The sequence below is a fragment of the Mytilus galloprovincialis genome, chromosome 9 (genome assembly GCF_965363235.1).
Source record: "Mytilus galloprovincialis chromosome 9, xbMytGall1.hap1.1, whole genome shotgun sequence".
Classification (NCBI taxonomy): Eukaryota; Metazoa; Mollusca; class Bivalvia; order Mytilida; family Mytilidae; genus Mytilus; species Mytilus galloprovincialis.
In genome coordinates this window covers 85,490,397-85,517,939 of record NC_134846.1, presented here as the reverse complement: position 1 = coordinate 85,517,939, position 27,543 = coordinate 85,490,397, and the positions used below count along the sequence as shown (strand labels likewise).

At 34.3% G+C, this 27,543-nt stretch overlaps 1 protein-coding gene across 2 annotated transcripts in view; it reads right to left on the bottom strand.

Annotated features, from left to right (window-relative positions):
- LOC143046219 (uncharacterized) overlaps positions 1-27,543 on the bottom strand; it is a 40,565-nt gene that overhangs the window by 3,428 nt on the left and 9,594 nt on the right. Inside the window, exon 1 of one of the 2 annotated variants that reach the window (XR_012969098.1) lies at positions 531-714. The exons of the other annotated variant lie outside the window; for it this stretch is intronic. The gene's annotated coding sequence lies outside the window, so the exon portion shown is untranslated. Of the gene's footprint in view, positions 1-530; positions 715-27,543 lie in introns of those variants that run through there. 2 annotated transcript variants of the gene reach the window in all.

Below are 27,543 nucleotides of genomic sequence, written 5' to 3'. Positions count from 1 at the left end.
GAGGTTTTGAGTTGAGAGCACTCTCATTTGAATAACGCCTTAAGGTTAGAAAGCAACCGAAAAGGCTTAACAAGACATATAGATAAGATATCCTAAAAATATAATTGTAAATTAAACAACTCTCCACAAAAGACAAAATGTCAAAGAAATTTAGGCTATAGGTGATCGGACGGCCTTCAACAATGAGAAAAACACAAAACATACATTCTATTACCATTTTAGAATAACAATGTCCGAGAATTCGAATGAATCACGCTTTAAAATCGCAAGATGATTTTCCTTGATCAGCTTGAGAAATAAAATCATTTTTTTTTTAAATATTCATGATATTTTGTTTAAAAATTTACAGTTATATCATGACGCGAAATATCTAGATAAAATTATGAAAATTAAAATTAACCTTTAAAATATATATCATATATCAACGAATATGTCAAAAACTAACAACTTAAACATTAAAGCATTATAATTTCTTAAAACTTCCAAAAGACATCGTGAAAGAATCTATTAATAAATAGTATTTTACTCACCCTGTTTTATCTGTTCTTTGATATAGTGTTTTAGCTCCCTGTTTAGTTGTGATGCATCAACACTACCAATCATCGTTGCATTTAAATGGTCAGGTAGGGCAACCATATCTGCAATTTGGATAACCAACAAAGTAGCTAGTAAAGTTTTGGTGTACATTTTATACATTTTGACGTGATGTACCTATTTTGAAATTACAAATTTTGCAAGATACTTATATAGTTTTGTTTATATGTTTTAGCTGGTTTTCGGATTTCCTATCTGAAGTTTCCTTTTCCCTTTTCCCGTTTTTTGTTGTTTTTTACAATAACAATTTAGTCCAGTAGTCAGCACATTTTTAGTTGACCTGAATTATCATTGATATGGTCATGATCTTAAATTAAATTTTAATTTTTCTAACATCTGTGTTTAGCTCAACCTTTCGAAATCATGGGTCTTTGATAGGCCTTTTTAAATTATTTTAGTCGAGCGTTGCTGATCAGGCATGTAGACGGAAAGTACGTCTGGTATACAAATCTTGAATCCTGGGGTATATGATGAGTTTCTTAACAATATATTTTTTGAACATTGCAATATATATTATATATTTATCGAGTCTCAGACAGGGAATATACTGTGACATTTCCGGTTTCGAGTTTATATCTACTGATCAGCAGGCATATATTACGGTTCACAACTGTCTTTATATTTTTTCAGTGCAGGTATTTGTTTTAAAAACATTCAAGCAGAAATGGCGATTAAATGTTAAAAATAATCTTGACCATGGTCATCTATCTGGACTGAATGCATGCATGTTGTCCCGTTACACCACTGTCACAGGTTAGGGGAGGATTTGGATCCCGCTATCATGTTTAACCATGTCACATCCTGTATGTATGAACCTGTCCCAAGTCGGAAGCCTGTAATTGAGTGGTTGTCGTTTGTTGAAATTAGGCCGTTGTTTTATCTGTTCGTTGATATATTGTCTCAGCTCCCTGTTCAGTTGTGTTGCATCAACACTACCAATCATCGTTGCATTTAAATGGTCAGGTAGGGCAACCATATGTGCAATTTGGATAAGCAGCAAAGTAGCTAGTAAAATTTGGTGTACATTTTATACATTTTGACGTAATATACCTAATTTGAAATTACAAATTTCGCAAGATACTTATATATTTTTGTTTATATGTATTAACTGATTTTCGGATTTCCTATCTGAAGTTTCCTTTTTCCTGTTTTTGTTTTTCTTTACAATAACAATTTAGTCCAGTAGTCAGCACATTTTTATTGACCTGAATTATCATTGGTATGGTCATGATCTTAAATAAAATTTTCATTTTTCTAACCTCTGTGTTTAGCTAAACCTTTCGGAACTATGGGTTTTTGATAGGCCTTTATAACGTTTTTTAGTCGAGCGTTGCTGTTCAGGCCATTGTAAACGGAAAGTACGTCTAGTATACAAATCTTGAATCCTGGGGTATATGATGAGTTTCTTAACAATATAATTTTTGAACATTGCAGTATATATTATATATTAATCAGGTCTCAGACAGGGAATATACTGTGACATTTCCGGTTTCGAGTTTATATCTACTGACCAGCAGGCATATATTACGGTTCACAACTGTCTTTATATTTTTTCAATGCAGGTATTTGTTTTAAAAACATTCAAGCAGAAATGGCGATTAAATATCAAAAATAATCTTGACCATGGTCATCTATATGGACTGAATGCATGCATGTTATCCCGTTACACCACTGTCCCAGGTTAGGGGAGGATTTGGATCCCGCTATCATGTTTAACCATGTCACATCCTGTATGTATGAGCATGTCCCAAGTCGGAAGCCTGTAATTGAGTGGTTGTCGTTTGTTGTAATTAGGCTGTTGTTTTATCTGTTCGTTGATATATTGTCTAAGCTCCCTGTTCAGTTGTGTTGCATCAACACTACCAATCATCGTTGCATTTAAATGGTCAGGTAGGGCAACCATATGTGCAATTTGGATAAGCAACAAAGTAGCTATTAAAATTTTGGTGTACATTTTATACATTTTGACGTTTTGGACCTAATTTGAAATTACAAATTTCGCAAGATACTTATATATTTTTGTTTATATGTATTAGCTGGTTTTCGGATTTCCTATCGGAAGTTTCCTTTTTGCTGTTTTTGTTTTTCTTTACAATAACAGTTAAGTCCAGTAGTCAGGACAGTTTTATTGACCTGAATTATCATTAATATGGTCATGATCTGAAATCAAATTTGAATTTTTCTAACCTCTGTTTTTGGCTTAACCTGTCGGAACCATGGGTCTTTGATAGGCCTTTATAACTTTTTTTTAGTCGAGCGTTGCTGTTCAGGCCATTGTAAACGAAAAGTACGTCTGGTATACAAATCTTGAATCCTGGGGTATATGATGAGTTTCTTAACAATATAATTTTTGAACATTGCAGTATATATTATATATTAATCAGGTCTCAGACAGGGAATATACTGTGACATTTCCGGTTTCGAGTTTATATCTACTGACCAGCAGGCATATATTACGGTTCACAACTGTCTTTATATTTTTTCAGTGCAGGTATTTGTTTTAAAAACATTCAAGCAGAAATGGCGATTAAATATCAAAAATAATCTTGACCATGGTCATCTATATGGACTGAATGCATGCATGTTATCCCGTTACACCACTGTCCCAGGTTAGGGGAGGATTTGGATCCCGCTATCATGTTTAACCATGTCACATCCTGGTAAAATTTTAGTGTACATTTTATACATTTTGACGTTTTGGACCTAATTTGAAATTACAAATTTCGCAAGATACTTATATATTTTTGTTTATATGTATTAGCTGGTTTTCGGATTTCCTATCGGAAGTTTCCTTTTTCCTGTTTTTGTTTTTCTTTACAATAACAGTTAAGTCCAGTAGTCAGCACATTTTTATTGACCTGAATTATCATTAATATGGTCATGATCTTAAATCAAATTTGAATTTTTCTAACCTCTGTTTTTGGCTTAACCTGTCGGAACCATGGGTCTTTGATAGGCCTTTATAACTTTTTTTTAGTCGAGCGTTGCTGTTCAGGCCATTGTAAACGAAAAGTACGTCTGGTATACAAATCTTGAATCTTGGGCTATATGATGAGTTTCTTAACAATATATTTTTTGAACATTGCAATATATATCATATATTAATCGGGTCTCAGACAGGGAATATACTGTGACATTTCCGGTTTCGAGTTTATATCTACTGACCAGAAGGCATATATTACGGTTCACAAATGTCTTAATCGTTTTTTTCAGTGCAGGTATTTGTTTTAAAAACATTTACAATGCAGCATGTTTATATCGGCTGCATTTCTTTCCAACTAAAATTTTGCAAACGTTGTGTGGCTTTTTTTTTTTAAACGTTATAAAAGTAGAAACAAATACATCGTTTAATTAGTCTTTACTGACCCTGTTTGAACTTTCAATAATGAATGCTCATGTTGTCGGTAAACATACTTTTACAAACGTAGAAAAAAATACATCGTTAAATCAGGTTTAAGTTAGAAACAAATGTAGCGCTTGTACTAACAAACGACGAACGACAAACTGTATACGCATCTTTAGCGAGTGCATAGTTTGTCAAAGTTTATGTAAACTTTGCAGACGTATGTTAGAAACAAATGATCAAAACATATGTGCGTTTAGCCGTTTGTATCGTTTGTGTAAAGCTAGGTTCACACTGCCGATAAGACCAACTCGATCAATCCCGATCAAGATAAATTAAGCGATCGGGAAACTGGTCTGTCTAAATCGACAAGAATGTTCGGGGTGGTCTACCTTGGTCGTCATCGATCTGATTTTCTACGCGAGAGTTTTTGACATGTCAAAAACATTCGAGTAAGGATCGAGAAGCCAGTCACTCAAAAAGAGAAGATTCGTCGAGTAGCGATCGAATTGATCGGGAAAGGATCGTGTAGAGATCGAGTTTGGTCGGAATACAAATAGTTTACCGATCAGTACTCGATCTTTTCTTGACTAATATCCGATCATTTCCCGGTCATCGACAACCTGTACGATATGTGGTCAAGATTAATTCGACCAATGCCCGACCGCTTCTTGATCACTCCTACTTCTATATTTTGTTTTCATCCCAGACCAACTCGACCAATACCCGATCTCTACGCGACCATATTCGATCACTCTTCGATCTCTACTCGGCCATACACGAGTATACACAACTGCTACACGATTCTCTAAAAATGTGTGCTGTTCTGATTAACTCTCATAACTTTGTAACTTTGCTTCTGCAAAAATATATTGTCAATATTTATTTTAAACTACACAAATTCCTCAATGTACAGTACGCGTCTGTACTTTTGCAATTAGGTGTAAAAAGAGAGAACATAGATACCAAAGGCACAATCAAACTCAAATGTCAAACCGACACAGCCATAGCGAAAAACGAAAGCCGACGAGAAGACAAACAGAAGTCTACATAAAACAACATAATAAAAACTAAAAACTTAGCAACATGAAACCCAATAAAACTTGGGATGATCTCAGGTGTTTCGGAAGGGAAGTAGATTCTGCATTTTGGCCCCAGAGGATTTGTTTAAATATGAAAGTAATTGTGCATTAAAATTCATTATTAGACAGCTGATGACTAATTTAGCCTTCAACATTAGTTTTTAAGAACATCAATATTATATTTTTGCTGTTTATTGGGCTATTTTTGTTTGACTGTCCGTATTTTGCGTATGTCCAGACATTTTTGTAGTATAAAAATAAGAAGATGTGGTATAATTGTCAATGAGACAACTCTCCACAGGATGCAAAATGACATAGATATTAACATCTAGATTTTTCGGCACCCTTTGCTGTTCATCCCCTTTTGTTTTCTGCGCTCTCTTCAAGCTCCGTCACAGCTAATAACCTGTCTATCTGAGCTCTAAACACCTTGCCAAACAATCCAACTGCTTTATTTCCATGTAGATATTGTATATGTATAATTTTACTCAGACCTTCTGTGAACTACTGAATCTAACCAAATAAACGGAGAACGTGTCCATTGGATACAGATAATGCCCCAGCTTGCATATAACGTTATAAAGAGTCATTACTCAAGAACGGTAACAGTGACAACTCCAAAATTCGCACTTGATCTGTGTTTTATGTTATTGCGTTTCGTTTAATTTGGTTGAGGCAAAATAAAGTTAGAGAACGGAGACTAATTGTTGGGAAGTACGTATGGGTACGTATGCGTACTTACGGACGTATAAGGGTAACACTTAAAGCATCCTCCGCTGCAGCGGGTGATATAAAAAAAAATCAGATGTTTTTATATTGAAATTGTACATACCCGACCAATGCCAAACTATCAGTACGACCTCTTAACGATCAATTCGATCTGGTCTGGCCAAGATCGAGCTGATATCGAGTATAGTTGATTTGGTCTTCCTAGTCGAGTAAAGATCGTGTAGAGATCATGAATTGGTCGGATTTATCGAATAAGTATTTAATTAGTGGTCGGGTTTGAGTCGTGATGGAGTCGTTAAGGAGTCGTGAATGGTCGGATTAAGTTTGTGTACAGTCGGATAGCAGTAGGGTAGAAGTTATAAACAGGCCCGATCAAGAATTCGATCACGCTTGGTCGTGGGGACAATCGGGATCATCGAGTTGATCTGATCAGCAGTGTGAACCTATCTTAAGAAAGAAATGCACCCGATCAATTACAGGTTTATCTGTTTCTTAATTTTTTAAGTAATCCATTTAATTGCACCTTTTGTATCTTGAAAATTGTTTTGTCCATGAAAGGGGCACTAGCCAATATGGTTCAATTTCGCCAAAATAAGCGAAGAAACATTTGTAATGAATTTTTCACTTGCAAATGAATAATTCGACCTCATTAAATACGTATTCATGTGAACTTTAATTTAACCTGCTAGCTAGAGATGGATTGCACATGAATTGCGTGTGTATAATTATTCAAGGGAAAAGAATGTCAACACCGAAAGAGAAACAAATGAAAAACATTAATTGACTAATTCGATCCACAAAACATCATTCGTGTCATTCGTATATAGGTAAAAACGATAATAAACATATATTTTGGATCTATAATATGAAATTAAACAGACCTAGAAAATCCAAAAGCAAGAGTTCACTTTATCTATTTATCTATTTATTTATGTTTATATCACTTACATATGGTAATCGAAAGTATTTGGAGGCCAACTCAAGAGGTAATTAAATGGCGTCTAGACTAAAATACACGAAACTAAGCTAAATATTCTCGATCTGATGTTCTGTTAATTGTTTATTTTAATCGTTTTATAATTTGGATAAATGTTTTACATTGTTATAAATCAAATATTAGAAATTGAGTCAAATCGGTGAACATGAATTTGACAGATTGTGCCCCTTTAAGAAAATATTCTCAATAGTTTCAAGGTTTTTTGGTTACATTTTATGTTTTTGTATATGTGTGTGACTTTGTTATTTTACAACACAAACATTGAAAACCCACCCTTATATGTTCCACATAGTTACATGAAGGATTTTGTAATTAGCTGTGAAAATAATTTTATCGTGTGTGTAATAATTCATAATAACACTTAAAACATTTAATTTAAGTATTTGAAGTATAAATTGCGTAATTTTGTATTAATAATGTAATATTGACGGATGCACGTCATTATTTTCCTTCTGTGAGCCTTTCACATGCTTTGGTGTTATGTATAGATATTGACTACGTCACACTGTAACAGGATTATTGAGGTTCCAATTGAGGATAAATATGTCGTATATACCCCGGCAGGTTCATAAATTTAATACTGACATCTCTATATTGTTATCCAATCATATGCATTAAACTCGACACATTGATAATCCGTAATATATGAATAAATATGAAAGCTGGTTTTTATGCTATAGTTAGAGGAGGGGGTAAGGCGTCAGCGCAATGCAAGCGGTGTTGTCGTTGATGTATGACGTGAATAGCACAAGTTCCAGCGCCGTTCGGGTAGGATGTAAAAAATCCGATCTTCTCTAACATTGTGAGGTTGATTTTCTAAGCACTTTATACATTTTCTTGGTATTTCTTAATCGTAAGAAATCCAACGGACGAGACATAATTTACAGTGTACCGGATCGCCTAGAATAGGCGATATTTTTGGAGATAAGGATAACATTCATAGTCTACATATTTGCACAACGGTACAAATGTAAGATGGTAATATACGAAGATGATGTTAAAAAATCGTGTTGACAAATATTTCGACTTATAGCCTTCGTCAGTGTCAATAATTTTAACAATAACAATTGTATGTGTAAAATAGCTCAACAATACAGGTAAGTTTCGATCTATTGATTTAATTTCAAATAATGAACATCACAATATAAAATAATACTCGATACTCAAATATACGTTACTGTGTATATTTTAGGGATGGCAACGAGTACTCGAGTACTCGGGTACTCGCTCGGAAGGCCGAGTACCCGAGTACAGTTTTAGTACTCGGATACTCGTTTGCCTGTTATACATCTTGAGATATTTCTCTTCACATTTCCACTCCCTTTTCCGTTGAAATGTCCCCTTCGTAATACTAAAAAAACAAACTATTAACAACATAAACATGTTTATCCTGATGATCATGACTATTTGTTATAGTAGTACTAGCAACTTCCTTTCCTTCCGAGGGAATGTTTTCATATGCCCTTCTTGTAACAAAAAATAGAAAGTCAGACAGTCTTTCGTCTGAAATTGTTGACCAGATCATATTTCTAAACAAGAAGAAATTCAAATTGACCTGCGATGAACCCTACGCAACTGATTAGAGACAGTTTCAACGGTGTTTGTACACGGATCAACACTTTCATGGATTAATTATTGTCATTATTAACTCATCATAAGCTGTAAAAACTTACCTTTGTTTGTTAATCAAGACTTCCATATACGTGATTGGTATGAGATGTACATTTATATTAATTTAATAACTCTGTTTTTGAAAATTAACTATAATTGTTAAATTTACAATTTAAAGATAGGCGAAAGTACGACAGCGAAATTCAAACCCAAAAGTCGAAAATAAACCGACAGCATATATTGTCTGCTATGTCGGACTTTATATACAAATATTATGATTTTATTGGAATTTGGTTCATGAACACGTACACAAAAAATAATTGCTATTATGATAGACTACTAGTAAAAACAATGGTCGGTAATTCATTGTTTAATTAATACAAAAACCAGAGGATCAAGCTTTTTTGTGGTACATTTGTCTTTCGTTAATATGTTTATGAATGGTAATAACAAAAACACTGCATCACACCTAAAATCTAAACTTTTAAATAGACGTTTAAGATTTATCCGAGTACTCGCGAGTACTCTAGTATCACGACCGAGTATCCGAGTATTAAATTTTACATCTTTTGACATCCCTAGTATACTATATTTACATCCCTACATCACTGGGGTAAAACTGATGACCGTAACTGCATTCACGTTCATCCCAAGATCTAGATGTCTGATGAAAAATTAGGTCAGTTTCTGTATTGTCTGTTTAAGTGTTTCTATATCATTTTCTTTACAAATCATGCATTGAAACGACGTAAATTTATAAAAGAATCACTCGGAAATTACAAATTACTACCGAGAAATGTGCATAAAATGGGAAATTCGATTTGAAAAAATAGTTTATATGACCGTAAATCATAATCAAAATATTTTCAAGATGACCGTAACATACAACAAGGATGACCGTGATTGGTAAAAAAGATGACCGTAACTTGTAAATAATGACCGTAATTTGTAAAGGCTGACTGTAATTTTTAAAGGACGACCGTCAATTTTAAGAAATATCCGTACTTGTATTCAAAGCTTTTTGTTGAGTTTGTCGATCTCAATAGGGGTTCGGTTAGCGGATATAAATATGTTTCATAAATTTCTTTTTTTAAACTATTGGCCGTATTTTGGGTTTCTGACAATGATAGTAAATTGCATATTTCTCGTAAACAATGAAATATTTATTGATAACGATGTTAAAATTTTAATACAAATTGACAGCGATACGACGAAAATTTGAAGAAACATGAATGTGTCCCTATTACACGGATTCCTCATCTATACTATCATTTTCTATGTTTAGTGGACCGTGAAAATGGGATAAAACTGTAATTTGGCATTAGAATTAAAAAGATCATACCATAGGGAAAATGTGTACTAAGTTTCAAGTTGATTTAACCCGAAGCTGGACAAACGGACAAACGAACAGACGAACGGACGAACGCACGCACAGACCAGAAAAAAACATAATGTTCATAAATAGAGCATAAAAAACATTAATAATACATATGAATATTCGGTAATCGAGCCCATGTGTATGGTTCCAGAGGAAGCAGATTAAAATCTTAATTTGTCTTGATATATGCAGGCGGAAAGCCAGTTGAAATAGAACAAAAGAATCGTAGCTCTTTGTTAGAGAAGGCGATAAATGTTTACTGTAATGTTTACTATAGTAACAAAACTTCCCTGGCGAATACCACGCTTTAGTTCAAACCATTTAGACAATTTACCATTTGAAGACACGGCACCATACAGATTAGTGTACATACTATCAAGCAAAAGCCAAAGTTTACCATGAGCTCCATACTCGTGCAGTTTTAAACGAAGTCCATCATGCGGAACAGTATCAAAAGCTTTCGTGCTGTCAAGTAAAACAATATAAATAGTCCCATTCTTTTCAATATGATGAAGAGTTACTTCTTGAAGATTAAAAGACGCATTGAGGCTGCTTAAAAGCTTTTGATACGCTACTTGCTGTCCGTTTGGAAAATCTGTTCGTATGCTGGAGAGCTTGATGTCGGTTAGTTTTTCGAATACTTTTGTAATACTTGGTACTAACGAAATTCCCCGATATGAATTTGTATCAGTTCGGCTTTTGTTATCACCTTTATATAGGAGGATAATCATACTTTTGTGCCATTCTTTTGGTACGTAGGCATATTGCAGAATCAGATTGAATAAATAACATAAGTGTTTCATTAACAGTTTGCCACCGAAACGCAGGTGTTCGTAAGCAATGTCATCATGACCACATGCTTTGTTACATTTTAGCTTATTACATATGTCATGTACTTCCGAAAATTCAAAAGTAATCTAATTGGCTGAAGTGTCTTTAGTAGCACTATTTCTGATAGCCTTCACCTTCTCAGAAATTTCATTTTGACGATTACAATCTTTGTAGTTTGTAGGCGAAAAAACAGTGCAAAAATGTTCATACCAAATATCGCATATATCGTCAGAATCAGTCTAGAGAATGCCATCTTTCTTAAGCGACATGCATCCGGAAGACTTCTTCTTTCGTCTGTTTAAAATGGTCCATGCATGTTTTTGATCTATATCGATTTCTTTTTCTAACCTGCGTGCAGTTGAACTTTCAAACTCATCAAATGCTTTTCGAAGTGCAGCACGAAAAAGTCTTTTTGAATTTTTATATGTCACAAATGCATTACAATTGCTGTCATGGCAATGACATTGATTTATCCATTCTTTCCGAGCGGATCTCATCTTGTTACGTAAAAAAGTCAGGTTGTTATTCCAGTATGGTTTCATGTAACCTTTATAACTGATGTGTGGTAAAGTTTCAATCTCAGCAGTTTTTATAGAATTGATAATTTCATCGTAATAACTTTCAATCGTTGTTTCGTTAATTTGACCACTAGGATACTCTAAAGTCCACAGTTTTTGAGATACTGCATAAGAATAGTCTGTTACTGCGCCTTTATTTCGCGCACGGTCCCATGCCACTTTTGGACGATTTACAAACACTGGAGGTTGTAAGTTAGCTCCCTTTCCACGAAATTCGAACGTACATAGTACTGGATGGTGATCAGAGATACAAAAAGTATGATTGTCTAAGACACTCGCTTTCCGAATGTTTTCAATGTTGTCAACGTTAATTATAATATGATCTATTCCGGTAGCCGGACCTCCATGATGCGACTGAAACGTACAAACGGGTCCTGTGCAAATCGCCTCCATATTTACAGACACTAGGTTATGTTCAATCATAAGTGAACGGAAAAAATCACTTCTTTGGTCTGATGAAAACATGTATCTTGGTCCATTGATTTTCGTATTAAAGTCACCCAATAAAACTACTGTCCCAATTTCCTGATAAGTAGTATATAGTTCAAACATATATTCGACATGTTCACGAAAGAAATCAATTGAGTGAGAAGATGCAGGTAAGTACGCACAAAACGCAAAAAATGTTTCACAATTTGGAATATTAACTTCAATACCAAGGAATCTAGAGTTGTTACAGTCTATCACCGACGTATATGGATAAATGACTTTCGAGACTAAGAATGCTACTCCCGATCTATCATTTACTCGTAAGGATTCAATATTTGATTCGTCCACGCCTTTCGAGATAGACACAAAGTTACTATCTATTGAGTCAAGTATATGCAATTGATATGATCGAAGCCAATGCTCAGACAGAGCAAAAATGTCAACATCATTATTACGTAAGACTTCTGAGAGATACGGAATGCTAGAAAAGATTCCTCTACAATTCCAACACATGAAATTTAAACTAGTCGTATCCATGATTTTTGTTGTCAGGTACCGGAATTGAATGTTCTGCTGCAAATTGCTCCCATGGCAACCATGGTTTAACAAAAATGCCCTTTGGCCAGAATTCAGGGTTCTTTATCAGAGCTTCATCTTCAGCTGCGACATTCAGATGAGCAGATGCACTCCGTCTGTACTGTTTGTCAAAATATCGTAGGAAAGTCACCTTAATGTTCCGACTGTCTAAAAATGAACGCATTGCATTTTCGGATGAAGTTCGTTTATCGATTCCGCCAACATAAAATCGGGATATTCTCTTCTTGTTTCTTGATACACCTTTAAATTCAGAAGTTGGGGGATTACATACGGATCTTGGAAAGTGTACATCAATCTTTTGTGTAGAGTCGATTTCGTTTTCAGGGTTCTTTGGTGCAAGTGTTGTCCTTTTAACAAATGACACTTCAACTTCGGGTTCCTTTATTTCCGGTGATTTTTGTAATACATCTGAGCCTGATTCGTGTGTTTTTGATTTGCCTATGTTCGAGCGTAGAAATTCGTCAGATTGCATTTCAGATACAATTTTGGCATATGATTTTTGTATGTTGGTCTCATTCGTTTTTGCATTTCGTTCAACTGTGTTGATACGTTTTCTGATATCAGTTATTGATGAGGTAAGTGAGGATGATGACGAGTCATATTTTTCTATGCTGGTTATAGTGTCTTTAAGTTGCAGCGCGTCATCCCTACAATGGCTTCCATTTCTTCGAATGTGAAAATGAACTGCCTGGCGTAATGGGGTGATAATTTTGAGGAAGTAGAATTCTGACTGTATGAATAACATTTCTGTATATATACAAATTGACAACGTCCCCCTTTGTAATACGCTATTCGTACTATTTAAGACTATTTTAAGGATCTACTTTGCTGGAGCTCACCATCACTAGTTAAGTCGTATGATATTTTCAAAATATTTTCTGTTATTTTATTTGCACGACAAAATGGAAGACGATTTAATATCAATGGGTGTACATGCATTGGCATTTTTAAAAATGTGTATTTATTATACGTCATTAAAAGCCTGAATCCCAGAAATAAAAAAAAATCGTTTGTCTTGTAGTTGGAGGCAGTGCACCGCATTTTTTCCCATTATAATTGTAAGGTGTCATTTTATCGCGCTTTTTGTAGCATGGTTTCCCCACTTGTTCATGTGCATGTCTTGTTGCAAATTCATTTAAAAAAATCAACCCTCTACTGTAAAAAAAGATACATATGGTGAACTATGCATTTGAAGCACGTCTTAGTTTCTTCAACTTATAGGATAATACTCTCATATAAAAACGTTCATACCAAACCGATTAACTTCATTGGACACAAAAAGGTAGTAAAGAAATACGGATATTTCTTAAAAATGACATTCATTTTTTAAAAATTACGGTCATCATTTACAAATTACGGTCATCTTAAAACCAATTACGGTCACCCTTGTTATGAATCGCTGATTCTGTTACGGTCATCTCGATTGTGATTTACGGTCATCTGAGCGATTTTTTTCAAATCGAAATTCCTGTTTCATGCACATTTCTCGGTAGTAATTAGTGATTTCCGTGTGAATCTTTTATAAATTTACATCGTTGAAATGTATGATTTGTAAAGAAAATGATATAGAAACACTTTAACAGACAATACAGATACTGACCTAATTTTGCATCCGACATCTTGGGATGACCGTGAATGCAGTTACGGTCACCAGCTTTACCCCAGTGTACATGAGTGTAAAATAAAACTGTAATTATTTCTTATTGATGATGTAGCTGGCATGTCAGTTAATTGCTAGTAGTCTGTTGTTATTTATGTCTTATAGTCATTTTGTCTTTGGTTACATCTTCTGACATCAGACTCGGGCTTCTCTTAAAATGAATTTTAATGTGCGTATTGTTATGCGTTTACTTTTCTACATTGGCTAGAGGTATAGGGAAAGGGTTGAGATCTCATAAACATGTTTAACCCCGCCGCATTTTTGCGCCTGTCCCAAGTCAGGGGCCTCTGACCTTTGTTAGTCTTGTATTATTTAATATTTTAGTTTCTTGTGTACAATCTGGAGTTGAGTATACCGTTCATTGTCACTGAACTAGTATATATATTTGTTTAGGGGCCAGCTGAAAACGCCTCCGGGTGCGGGAATTTCTAGCTGCATTGAAGACCTGTTGGTGACCTTCTAATCTGCTGTTGTCTGTTCTATGGTCGGGTTGTTGTCTCTTTGACACATTCCCCATTTCCATTCTCAATTTTATAGTTCATTTATCCAAAAGCTTTTCCGAACCTGTCGCTGTGCATCACTCCAGTGAATGCTCTGTTCAAGTACTAGGGTTTTCATGCGGATAGAGTCATCAAGTTTATGACTCGACTGTCTGAAATGATGAGACACTGGGAGAAGTGGCCTCTTTGAAATGGAGGCTACAAAACGAACATTCTAGAATGCAAATTACATTCATACTTTTGCAGGTTACAATGCAAAATGTTCTATAGTTATTTTCGGTTGCCTTTCTGTGAAAAGTTGATGAGTGATTCAGCTGTAGGCAGGATTTGCTGCTGTTTTCATCACACGAACGATATTCTCAAGAAGTACTTCTATGTCATGATCAGACATTTCAGCCCGCCCAAACATGTTTCGCACACTATTGGGTTGCCTAAAAGCTATCACGGGGTGCTCGGGGGAAATTTTTGTTAGTTTCGAATATTTTGTTTTTAATTAATCAAAGTTTTATTGCACGTTTCTAGAAATCTCATGTCATGTTCATGTCAATCAAGTTTGAGCAATCAGTTATATAATCAAAGCAAGTTATCAAACAAAACTTTAAACTACAAGCATTTGGAAAATAGCTCTAAAGTGTGCATCTTAGATTGAGTGATGTATCGTTTGAACGATATATACTATTATCTTGTTTTTGTAGAATTTAATTTAGCATATTCCAATATCATGACTGTCGTTTCTATCCCCATTATTAACAATCCCGTAAATGAATGACAAGGCGAAACACATAACTTGGGTGTTTTATGTCAATGCGTAAGTTGAATTACAGATTAAGAACAGTTATTTAACAGTTTCGTCAGGGGCGTAGCTAGAAAGAAACAATGTGCAAGCAACTCCCGCCGAGTTTGGGTCCCTTTTATGCAGAAAAATGTTTTTTTTCGGTTTTCGGTCATAGGACGGTTAAAAGAGGCGTTATATGTAGTCAGGACTTATAAAAAAAATATGATTGTAAAACTATTAATAAATCTTCTGAATAGAGTAATACATAAACAAAACATTCATGTATTTGTGATACAGAATTTACTCAAAATCGTCAAAAATCTGCTCTTCGGGTCTAGGCAGAAACAAACTTCTCTATTACTTTGTCAATATTCACACTGAAATACCGATGAATATGCAGTAACTGTATGTCGTTGTTCATTGTTGATCGTACATTTGTTTTCAACATACGTAGTACACTGATAGATCTCCATGGTAGCACTCGCAAGATGTTATAAACCAGCGTACATGTTCGGCATCGAGCGACCTCCCAATTAACTTCGTCAAAATTACCAGGTCAGTTTCGTATGTCTCAGACAATGTTGAGATTTGTTCGTCTGTTATATTTCCTACAACACGATGAAGCAGATACAGCACAAAGAAGCGATTTTCTGATAATACTAGACGCGACTCCACTCTCCAGTTCCCTTATCATATGGTCTATGAACGCAAAAAATAATGAGACTTTCCAATACTGTTTTGGCGTGTTTGTAGGGTGATTGGCTTTAGTCTGCCGACCACATCGCCTCGGCATATTTTCAATTATATCGAAGGGACCTGATAATTCTAATGCCGATTGGTACGTCTCATTCCAAACTGATGAACCGTACACTGTAAAATGTGCTCCAAAACTACATGTCTTAGACTGAGTATTACAAATTCAAATCTTGTAAAAGATACAAGTTACTGTCCGATTTTGCCATCATCTCCAATAAAACTTTTATTTTGAAACCAAATGCCGTTATTTAATGATATTTTATCAATTAAAAAAGTGACAATATACGTGTTTCCTTTAACATTCAATTTATAAATTTTTATTTTGCCATTATTTTGTTTTTGCATGCCGAATCGATGTGCACGCAACTGCGTGTTAGTGTATAGGGAGCTACGCGCCTGTTCGTGTACAGAACAATGAATATGAACTGATAATTACGTTTGTTTTATATATGAACATGATTCGAAGATGTTATTATGTTACAATGATCAACGTTTGGGAAAAACTATGGAACGCGTGAATAACATTTACATATCAATACAAAGATCTACGTGTGGGAAAAACTATGGAACGCTTGAATAACATTTACATATAAATACAAAGGACAATTGGAATCAATGATTAAGTTGAAAGCGAATTTATGGAACATTTATGGGGTTAATTTGATTTGAATTATTGTGTTTATTATGTGACTGAAAATTTGTTTTTAATTTGTTTGTTTGAAGGTTGAAACGATAGGAATAAATAGTTACAACCTGACAATTGATTTCATGCCCAAGTTATACAAGTGAGTGGTAACGTTTTATATCGCACAAATAATTGCCATACATTTGACGCTTTGGTGACTGAATACAAGGCCATATCAAATACATTTTATTGTTACATATTTAAATTGTTCTGAGCAACGGGGTTTTTATAACCGCCGTACAGTTTATTATGGACGTCAATCGCTGTATCACGAAGCGAGGTTGGAAGATATACCGTCCTAGTATTTTCACCAAAGATAAATTGATACACAGTTCAGTTAAGTTTCAAGGGGCACTAGCTAGAGATTTATGAAAAACGTAATATATACATTTTTTTGCTCAAGCATTAATAAAATGCAAATAGTGAAATAACAATTCGCTTTTATCAGCTAGTATGGTTCAATTTTGTCAAAATAAGCTAAAAAAACATTGATTATGAATTATTTACTTGCAAATGAATAATTCGGCCTCATTGAATCCGTATTCCAGTGAACTTCAATTTAGTTTAAACAGTATTTATTAATGAAAAATGTCAAGACAAATATTACAATGTTACATAAAGTTCAAATATGGGATTCGGAAACAAGTTTGGAAAAACTTTTATAAATCCGTCTCCCTAAAAAAAACCAAAAAAAAATCTATTTAACATACAATATTACGTGCCAACAGTATATTCATTTTATGGTAGCATATGATACATTGAATAAATAAACACACACACACACGCAAAAAAAAAAAATAATAAAAAAAAAAATACAAAAAATACAAACAAATAAAATAAAGGAAAACAATAAAAAGTGAGGGGAAAAAAAAAAAAAAAAAAAAAAAAAAAAACAAACGACAAAAACAGTCAACTCTTATTTACTTTTCTAGACAGTCACTGGAACCAACACAAACGTTCGACCACAATCAATTACAACGGACAATCCACTCGATTTTACATCATATTTAAAAAAAAAAGTATAAATATATAATATATATACATATACTAGATTAACTTTCAAAACGTTTTGTTTTATTTATGTATTCAGAAACTTTATGAAGTATTTGCATATTGTCCTCGTCAGCTTTTAGACCATCCCCATATAAGATAATCTTAAGATTAAAACAAGAGATCGTCCCGATAGTATCCCTTCGAATTTCATTATATTTTGGACATTTGAAGAAATAATGAGAAGTAGTTTCTACTCGACCACAGGAACACAGTGCGTTCTCGATTAGATTTTTTTTTAAATAGATGGTCCCTTAGAACACTACTCTGGAGCCTTATTCTTGCTAAGCATATCTGTTCTCTTCTACAGCCGAAATGAAAATACAATGGTATTTTATTAATATTTTGAGAGAGATAAGTCTTAAAACCCGATTTTGGTTGATTTAGACGGATGTCGTCAGGAATATTGTTCCAAAGGTTTACTACGGCTGGTAGAAATGACTTTTGATAATAGCTTGTTCTGCATAATACAGTTTGTAAATTTGAAGACCCCCTGGTCCTGTGGTCGTGTAGATCTAGTCTCTGATTTGGGACTAACACAGAAAGATAATCAGGACAATCTCCGTGAAACATTTGATGAAATTTTAATAACTTATGTTTGTCACGCCGAGACTGGAGAGTTTCCCAACCGGTTTCATCGTACAGCAACTGTCTCGATGTTATCTTAGTACCACCTGTAACGATTCTTGCTGCTTCTAGTTGTAAGTTTTCCAGAGATGTTTTCAAATAATTAGGTATATTATCCCAGACAATGTCCCCATATTCTAAGACTGGGCGAATGAAAGATAAATAAATAGTTTCTAAATGTTTCCTTTTAAGTTTAAACTTTAACTTCCGGAATAATGCTAATCTAGGAATAGCCTTATCAATAATCATTTTTACATGATTATTCCAGCTTCCATCTTCATTTATAATAACCCCTAAATGCTTATGCGACTCAACTTCTTTTATGATATTAGTATCCATATACACTGGCGGGTGGTGGGGTTTTTGATGCCTTTTTGAAATGGTCATTATTTCTGTTTTGTTTGGATTGAAATTGACAAGCCATTGCTTAGACCAATTATGTATTTTCTCAATATCTTTATTTAACTTTTCTGCCGCTTCATATTCGTTATCAACCACTATATAAATTGAGGTGTCATCAGCAAAAAGTTTTATATCACATTCGATGTCATTAACTATGTCATTTATATAAATGAGAAATAAAATAGGACCCAAGATAGACCCTTGGGGTACCCCAGCTGAGACATGTTCGTTATTGGACGTTTCTCCACCAATGACAACCTGTTGCCTTCTTGAGTTTAAATAGCTTTCAAACCAAAGTAACAAGTTACCATTAATTCCTATTTTTCTAAGCTTATATAGTAAGCCTTTATGCCAAACTCGGTCGAAAGCTCGACTAATGTCGCAGAAGATTACCCTGACCTCTTTCCCTTCATCTAATGCTTTACCAAAATCGTTAATAATACATAGTAGTTGGTTTACTGTCGAATCACCAGGGATGAAACCAGACTGGAATTTTGTTAATAAAGAATTTGTAATAATAAAGTTAAAAAGGTATTTAAAAATGCATCTCTCCATTGTCTTACCAATGTTAGACAGCAAAGATATAGGTCTATAATTAAGTAAAAATTCTGGGCCACCTTTGTTCTTATAAACAGGTATAACATTTGCTAGTTTCCACACATCTGGAAACCTCCCTGTTAAGAGGGATAGATTAAAAAGTTTTGTAAATGGATACTTCAAGACAGTTGCTGCCGCCCTCAGTAGTCTTGGACTGATTAAATCAGGCCCAGTAGCTTTTGAAATATTCAAAGACTGAGCGCAGAAATAATCATTAAAATATGTAGCTTTGTCGTAATCACTTTCTATATATTGGTTATTGAAAATTAAAGTGGGATATGCTGATTTTTTGTTTGGTAGTCCGATCAAATTTTTAATGGTTTTCCACCATTGTTTAGTGCTTATTGTGTGAATACTATCAACTTTATTTATTTGCTTTTCTAAGAATTTTTTTTTTACTTGATCGAACATAGTTTATGCATTTATTTCTTATGCGTCGAAAATTTGACCAATCAATTTCATCGTTTGTTAATTTTGCTTTTTTATTTAATCTCTTACGCTTCCGAATCATTTTTCTTATATTTGAATTCATCCAAGGTGGATCATTTTTCCTGACCTGAACCATTTTATTCGGGATTGATTTTGCTGCCGCTTCGAGAATTTTTTCCGTAACATTTACTGCCGCGGTATTAATGTTGTGATTATCAATTAGAGAATCCCAGTTAATTTTAAGGAGTTCGTTTTTAAACAATTCATAATCGCCTAAGTGGTATTGCCAAATGTGTCTTTTAAAGGATTTTGTTAATTGTTTTTCGATATTTATTACTGCACTTATAGGGCAATTTTAATGATAACGTACAGAATTTTCGAGGATGTTTTCACCAACTTCTGAGTAAAGTATTACCTCCGGATCATTTACCATAATAAGATCAAGTAGCGACACTGACTTTTCGCAAAAATATGTAGCATCAGTAATTATTTGATATAAGCTATTTTGGTTGCAAATTTCTCTAAGATTTTGTTTGCTATGATTAAGTTGGTCATCATTAAAATCACCGCAAATTATAATTTTATCTGCATTCGAATTAATGGCAAGATCTATTGAATAGTTTATTTTTTCCCAGGTTTGGTTATCTGAATCTGGCGGTCTATAAAAATTCCCAAATAATATATTTGTTCCTTTAACATGTATTTTGACCCAAACACATTCCAATCCGTTTATTTTAAATTCAGGTTTTTCTTCACTAAAAATATTTTCTTTCACATAAATAGCCACACCCCCTCCTGCTTTATGATTTCTATATATCATTTCTGTATGGTTTTTTAAAAGATTCCAATTTGATATTGCTGTCATCAGTGTGTTTATTAAACCAGGTTTCGGTAAATAACAAAATATCTCTGTCGCTAAGCTCAGCTTCAATTAAGTCTCGTTTCGCTAGGAAACTTTGTGTATTTAAACATGTAAAGGTTAGGAACTGACTACCAGTGAGCAAAGAGTCGGAATGTGTTGAACAGCTACTTGAACTACTTGTAGAATTAAAGATTGGACCGGGATTTTTTTCTATATCACCAGCTCTATACATGAGATAAAACAACCATAAACACGTGGCAATAATTAAGATGATCAGTAAAATCACCAACGACGACAATACACTCAAGTTCATTTTCTGAAAATCGTCAAGTTTATGTTTTTGTTTTCAGTAATAGTTCAATTTAACATTCAGTAAAGCATAAAATAACTTTGTTATTTCAATGTTACATATTATTCGACATAGAACATAATAAATGTACACCAAAAGATTTGTACCTTGATATGATCAGTAATAACACAAGTTGATCTATAGTTAGGCGTAGATGCTTAGGCAATCGAGTAGACCGCGAGTCTACGCGTGACCCAACGCGTGCCCTATATGTAATTAGGTCAACGTTTGGCATAACGGTATTATTATAGTAGATACTTTGTGTAATATAGGACACACGTGGGGGCTTTGTGTACTCATAATATAAAAATGGTTATAATCGGATCGTGTGTTGGAGGTAAGGGAGATACCATTTGATTTTTATGGGGGGCTAGGATGAAAAATTTTGTCCTGCATTTTTTTTTTAGCTGTAATCTCTGTCCTGCCTTTTTATTTTTCACTCTGTTCGGTCCTGCCTTTTTTTTTTAGTTTATCCTGACTTTTTTTTACCTAAATTGTCGTCCTGACTTTTTTTTTTTGCAAGTGTCTCATCCTGCCTTTTTTTTTACTCAAAACTCCTGTCCTGCCTATTTTTTTCAAATTTCATCCTAGCCCCCCCATAAAAATCAAATGGTAGCTCCCTAACAGTGACTGTCAACAGCTGATAAAAAAGTAGGACGTGGATGACTGATAAAAAAAAGTAAGTAGGAAAAAGTAAAATATATACAAAATGAAAAGGGGGTGGAACATGTAACAGGAAAAACAGGATTTTACCACAACAGTGCCAAACATAGTTGTATTGTTTAAAGAAAATAAATAGTATTAACTCTGTTTGGACATCAAGAGACTTATCGTTTATCGAGAAAATATATGAGAATAAGTTTTTCATATACTTTTTTATATGTTTTTTTTTTTTTTTTTTTTTTTTTTTGGTGCTTTAATTGATTACAAATAAGCAATGAACAAAGGCTTTTTGAGTGAGTTTGATCTTTTTAACTAATTCAACTTTGCTTAGAGGTGAGTATGTATGTATCACCCTGATTTACTAAAAACAGTTGGAGTATTGTAGGCTAAGTCTAAAAAGAATCGTCTTTGATTTCTTTGTAATATAACTTATGCAAAAGTGAATTTTCTTAATTATTCATCGTGACTGATATTCATCAGAAAATAGTATTGTAGGAGTTCCGGTATTTTGAGTAAAGGGTGCAAAAAAAGCTTAAACAATGCAAGAAAATAAAACAAACACACAAAAAAACACAGGAAAAAAAACCAACTGAAAACCCAACAACATAACCAGAGAAAAAAAGGGAAAAAAAGGGGGGAGAGAACAAAAAAAAAAGTAAGTAAAAAGCCAACGGGAAACGGGAATACAACTTATTTCGACCTAAGGGGTAGAATACAATGACACTTTGAATTACATGTAGTATAGAACATAACTATTTTTAGCATTTTTTTTTACATGTATCAAAGTAACAATATGTATACATTTTCATAAGTACTAATAGTCAAATGAGTACAGGTGTACGCTTGATTAATCTAAAATTTTCACTGTAGAGGAAAATTGTAAATGTGATATTTGTTCATCGATTTTAATTGGTTGATCATTTATAAGTAACAAAGAGCACTCGTATAAAGTTAAACAGGAACGTCACTAGCTGGTTGTTCGCTGACCCTGTCATGACCATTTGACGCGTACTGCATTTCTGTTTCTTGGTTGTCTTCAATCTCGTTTATTTCAGTAAAGTTATCGGATTGGAAAACATAGTCATTCAGATCATACATACGTGTGACGGCGTGTTTTTTGTTGTCCTTCCCAATAATCATGACCTTTCCATCAACCACCCAGGTTGCCTTGAGTCTATGGTTGCGCACGTACGCTCTAGCTTTGAATGCTATTTCATCTCGCGTCTTTGTTAGGTCTTGGTTTATACAGATATCTTGAAGACCTGGTATTTCTCTAAGTTTCTTGGCCGATTTTAAAATTTCGACTTTTAAATCATGCTTTGGGAACCTTGCGATGATTTGGCGAGTTTTATTTTCCCTGAATTTTCCTGTGCGATGGCTTACGCTAATGTCATCATCTTTTATGTTCACTCCTATCCTTTTTACTATGTCAATCACCTTTTCAGTAGTATTTTCACCTCTTGAAAAAGGCACACCACTTAGACGGAGAAGACCTTTCCTACTGTGCTGTTCGAGATCGTCAACTTTTTCTTGTAGTTTAGTGTTTTTTACATGCAGCTCATTTAGTTGGTTTGTTTTTATTTGAAGGGTTGTTTCCAGTTTACATTGTTTTTCTACTATGTCGTTTATCCTGTCAATTAAGTGTTTTTGTTTTTCGTTTACAACCCTCTCGACGGTCTTGTCAATATCGTCTTTCAGTAGCTGCTTAACAGTTTCAGCTATCCTAACTATATCAATTTCAGTCAAAGATACTTTAGGAAGCAAGTCTGATGGATTACTCATTTCGTCTCTTCCTCTAGAATAACAATCTGATTGTTCTGACTCGCTGTCTGTGTCCGACTCGGAGCTTATTTCACTATTTGTACGTTGTCTCTTGTCCTCAACTTGCGACGACGGTGATGGTTTAGAAGATTTTCGGCGTCGACGTTTTTTAATGTTTAATGGGGTTGTTGAGTAAGTTTCGTCGGAGTCGCCTCCCTTCATCTACTCAGTTATGAAACAATCACTATATATATAAATATATATAAATGTACAATATAAATATTTTGGTTTTCAGTTTGTAGTTGGTAAGTTAGAGACCAGTTGTGAGGCGTATTTGCATCACCAAAGTCATCAAAGCCAAATTCAAAATGTTAGATAAAAGTTCATCCACGTACTAATGGCTGTCGTTGTTTTGGTGTGGTCTCGTAGAAAAATTATCCATAAGTAGGTTCATTTAGACACAAAATTCATAGTTCATGCACTAAAGTGTTTTCCTAGAGTTTAACAAATACACTGCTGTGGTAAAATGTGTTTGAAGTTGTGTTATTTACATTTTATCGGGATTTTTTACCAAGAGTCATTTACCATACCTGTTGGCACTAGGGTGCACTCAATTTCACCCCTTAGCTTGAGATGGATAACATGTGAATTCTATGTGTAAGGCTATTTAAAGGAAAAGAAAGTCAACACTGAAAGTGAAACACAGGTAGATCATTTGATTGACTAATTCGATCCACAAAAAAAAATTATTCTGATACTGGTAAAAACGATGATTAACATTTATTTTTCATCTATGATATGAAATTAAATAAACCTAGAATAATCCAACAGCACGAGTTTGCTTAATCTATTTATATCTATATTATGTTTACATCGATTAAGCCAGGCAATGGGCAAAGCGCCAGGAGGAAGACGTAGACACTCTTTCCGAGTGGACTAAGGCAGTGAGGTCGTTGATACAAATCAGAATTAAGAAACTGAACGGGTCCATCAATGCCCATGGTAAGTCAATCTTTAAAAACCGAAATGTTGCAAAACACTTATCCTACCTCCATGACAAATATGTTGTTGTCCCCGCAGATAAAGCCCCAAACAACATCGTTTTTGTGTGTAAAACTCATTGCGTTCACTGCTTGATAAACGAATTAGGTATTGACAATTCACTTGGAAACTCAACATATACCCTCACGACAAAGGAAATCCTGGATAATCATAGGTCTGTTCTATGTTCCTTTGGAATTTCAACCAAAGATGAAGAGCTGGATCTTCTATCACTGTATTGGATAGCTAAACTACATAAGTGTCCTTACAAACAACGGTATATTGCTGGGTCTTCCAAGTGCTCCACGAAATCTCTTTCTAAATTATTAACATCTATTTTATCAGCAATCCAAGACGGGCTTCAAAGTAATTGTGACACTGCCTATTCTAGAGATGGCGTGAATCAGATGTGGGTACTTAAAAAATTCAAAGATCTTTTAGAGTACAAACAATCTAACTCTCTTTCATCTTGCAATAGTATTTAAACATTTGACTTTTCTACACTTTACACTAGTATTCCGCATTCCAAACTAAAAGACAAATTGAAAGAGTTGGCATTGCTTTAATTTGTTTCATAAAAAAGAATGGCCAACGTAGATACAAGTATCTTGTCTTAGGGAGGAATAAATCCTACGTTGTAAAGGATCACTCTGATTCAAACAAAAAAATTCTCTGAAACTGACATTATCAAGATGCTTAATTTCTTGATTGACAACATATTTGTTATGTTCGGAGGACGTGTTTTTCAACAGACTGTCGGCATTCCAATTGAAACCAATTGTGCCCCTCTTCCTGCCGACTTGTTTCTTTATTATTATGAGGCTGACTTCATACAGGAACTTCTTAGGAAGAAAGATAAGAAGTTAGCAATATCCTTTAACTCAACTTTCCGCTATATAGATGATGTTCTTTCACTACAAAATTCAAAATTGGGTGACTAAATTGATCGCATTTATCCCATCGAACTAGAGATAAAGGATACAACAGATACAGTTAAGTCGGCTTTATATCTTGACTTACATCTAGAAATTGACAATGAAGTTTAAAACAAAACTTTTCGATAAAAGAGATGATTTCAGCGTTTCAATTGTGAACTTTCCATTTCTAAGTAGCAACATACCAACAGCCCATGCATACGGGGTATATATCTCCCAATTGATACGATATTTCCGTGCTTGCATTTCCTATAATGATTTTCTTGATAGATGGTTGCTGCTCACAAGGAAGCTATTAAACCAAGAGTTCCAAATGGTGAAAATGAAATCATTCCTTCGTAAATTTTACGGACGCCATCACGAGTTGGTTGACCGTTATGGAATAACCGTTTCACAAATGATATCGAATATGCCTTTACGTAGTAACTACAATCCCCTTCCCTTTTATGAATGTGACCTACCGAATAAGACTATTTACCAGATTTGTCATAACATGAGCAACACGACGGGTGCCACATGTGGAGCAGGATCTGCTTACCCTTCCGGAGGACTTGAGATCACCCCTAGTTTTTGGTGGGGTTCGTGTTGTTTATTCTTTAGTTTTCTATGTTGTGTCATGTGTACTACTGTTTGTCTGTCTGTCCTTTTCATTTTTAGCCATGGCGTTGTCAGTTTATTTTTGATTTATGAGATTGACTGTCCCTATGGTATCTTTCGTCCCTCTTTTAAGAAAACAAAGACAACTTTGTATATTATTTATATCACATGAACAGCCTCTAACTATTTCAAACAGACAGTTCTGTTAATTACTTGGAAACATCGCGAAACAAACATGCTGTGCAACTCAAACTTGATAAAATTAAACATAGGTCACAGTTGGTTGACTCTCACACATATTGCGACCGTGTATTTTGTGATTTATTGTTGTTTAAAAATACATAATGCGAATGAGAAACAGTTTATTTTATTTTATTTGAAAACTCTGTACGATTCAGTCTCTTTGTATTGTTATGCTGCTTTCTTTTGTACCGATCATTGTAAAGCCTTGTACTGTTCGTTGTGCGAAATCCTACCAATATGGCAGAAATGTGTATAAAACGGTGTGACAAATTTTCAAAGTACTAAAACTTTTCAAGGAAAATTCGCCTAGATACGTTATATTCATGGATGTCCTACTCCAGTATATTCTTGGATACAGGACACACTAAAAGCAAACTCATCAAAAATATAAGAATAAGCATGAAATGGACGTGTACCACCTTAAAACGATGTGACGCATACCACCCCGACTTTCGTGCGATTTGACCTTTGATCTCAAGTGTAAAATACTGGATTTCTTAGATTGGGTACTGTTAGATTGAGAACAAAGATTTTGTCAAAAGTTTTTGTTCTTTGTGTTAAGCCCTTTCAAACTGATTTGTAAAGCTAATTATTATGTTGTTTTGTTACATATCACTGTCCAACATAAAGGGGAGGATAGAGCGCACACACACATGTAAAACCTACCACATTCTGTATGAACCTGTCAACAGTCGGAAGCTTTTAATTTAGTGGTTGACGTTTGTTACTGCATATCATAACTGTTTTTCGTTTATTGTTTTGTTCATAAATCAGGCTGTCACTTTTCTCTTTTGAATAGTATTACAATGGCATGCCGGTGTGTTTTATGGCTTGCTTATTTTTTTATTTTTAAATTGACCTCTTTTTAATTCGGAACAAAAGATGATAGAAATTTAAAGACGGTCATTAACACAGGTTAAAGCGGTATTTTCTCTCGTATTTTGAAACATCTGGTGTCCTTCTACTTGTTCGTCGCGACTTAAATGTGCTAATGATAAAACAAATGACGATTCGGAAAGAAAGATAATTCTATAAGACTCGAAGTTACATCTGTTTAGCATAATAAGTGGTAAAGGGTCATATTTGTTTGTTGGAATCAATACATTGTCGTTTTGAATTCGCCTTCAAATAGACTGATTGATTGTAGGTTGCTTAACGTCCAGTGGCAAACATTGCTTGCATATTCAGGACCAGAACAAGTTAACAATGACTACAATAGGTAGGTCGGGATGATGATCGGGGATATTTAAACATCCACTGAAAAATGAGGGTATATTGGATAGGGACAGAAATTTTGCCTTGCCACAGGCCATCTTCGGACCCTCTTCAAAAAGTTGAGATGTAGAACCGATTCATTTTGAATGTCTCTTCAAAAGTAACTTGGGTTGGATTTTTCTCCCCTTTCCTCTCCCAAATGAAAAAAAAACAACAAATAAACAATC